This window comes from Malaya genurostris, chromosome 3, assembly GCF_030247185.1.
Source record: "Malaya genurostris strain Urasoe2022 chromosome 3, Malgen_1.1, whole genome shotgun sequence".
In the NCBI taxonomy this organism is placed as follows: domain Eukaryota; kingdom Metazoa; phylum Arthropoda; class Insecta; order Diptera; family Culicidae; genus Malaya; species Malaya genurostris.
The window spans coordinates 125879939-125881457 of NC_080572.1; the positions used below are offsets into that span (position 1 = coordinate 125879939).

Sequence of the window (1519 nt, forward strand, 5' to 3'; positions counted from 1 at the left end):
CCTTTGCTTATGCAGTAGTGAACATATCAAGCTATTTAATCTGCCACCATCTAGCAGTTTGTATCATGACTGGCAATTTGTATACGGAAAGTACAGGCTTTGGACTGTTTGAACAGCACAACCTTACAGAGTTTTCGCTTTCTAAACTGGTCTTCCTTCTAATTGTAACTAATGTGGTTTATGTCTACGGAAAAAAAAATTTTTTTTAACATTGTGCGCTCGTTCATTGTACTATTATCATAGTAATATTATCATGACTATTATGCTATATTACCAGTGTACTTTCGTTGAATTTTACTGACGACTAATGAAAGCCCCATCGTGCCGCGACATCATGAAAAGAAATTCTACCACTAGCCGTGGAATCTAAATAGAAGATAAAGGAAAACGACGGCGATAGATGTAAATTAGAAGTCGAGTACACTAATTTCGCAAAAAATTGCCTTTTATTGTGTATAGGGTGAAATTTTCATCAAACCTGCAAAAAAAAATTTCATAAAACAATTTTGGATAATAAATTCTAATAACAAGTAATATCAAACAACGTTTAATACAATACCAAAATCTTACAGCTCCGATGTTATGTCGATTTCAGAGCATTTCGTATTTAGCATAGAATCAATTTTCATAAGTGTATTATTCAATCAAAATTGCTCGCCAGAGTCAAGTACTCCTTCACAGAAAACTGCTGTGAGTTTCAAAATATCATCATTCAAATTCCTAAGGTGAATCAATTTCTCCACCCAGTTTGGCATAATGTATGCGTTTCGAGGGAATCAAGCAAATTACCTGTGAGTCTTCCACTTCTGTCGTTTCATCTGTGTTGTAATCGAATTCGTTTTCAGAAGTCCAAGCATCATTTTGATTCTCCTCTTCTTCCTCTCCAAACAAACAACGAATGACATGTCCTATCGTTGTGTCCGCTCCAGACGGCTGTCGATGCTGGTCTGTGCTCTAGCTCGATCCAATACGATTCACCTGCAGCGGGGCGTATGTGTCTATGCATCCTTAATCTCTCCACAAGTCCCGCATTTCATTAGAAATATTCCTGGTAAGTTCCACGAATCCTTACTACATGTGTATGTGTGACTACCTAGTTGTTTCTTGTGCTCGGTGCGCTATCCAGCATCAAGTTATGAAATATAGTGCTTTCATTCCCAAACGTATGCTATGCTGACTGTGAATCGGTTTGTTCGGAATATGGAATAAAGGCATTTCTTTTCAGCCAATTTCCAACGAGGAAAGCGATTTTACTACCACGTTTGCCAAACAGCAGTATCCTTGGTGGGTTTGAGTTGAGGTAACATTGCTGGGTTTTGGTGAAATCACACTGCTGTTATCACCACGCGCTCTAGCCTTTGGATTCTCTGTCGGTACTTTTTCTTCTTAGGGGTAATTCAAAGTCGCTACTGGTTAGAAAGGACCCAGACAGCAAGACGAGACGAACGAAGAATTTTTTTTATAGCCGTAAATTCTATCGTTTATTGCGATTCAGCACGTTTGGCTGCACGTTGCCAGC

At 38.7% G+C, this 1519-nt stretch overlaps 1 long non-coding RNA gene across 1 annotated transcript; it reads right to left on the reverse strand.

Moving 5' to 3' along the window:
* Positions 1 to 443: 443 nt before the first annotated feature.
* Positions 444 to 919, reverse strand: LOC131439190 (uncharacterized). The gene is made up of 3 exons (XR_009231074.1): positions 790 to 919; positions 560 to 685; positions 444 to 478 (listed from the first exon to the last, which is right to left on the reverse strand). It is a non-coding gene; the product is annotated as an uncharacterized LOC131439190 (long non-coding RNA).
* Between the last annotated feature and the right edge of the window lie 600 nt (positions 920 to 1519).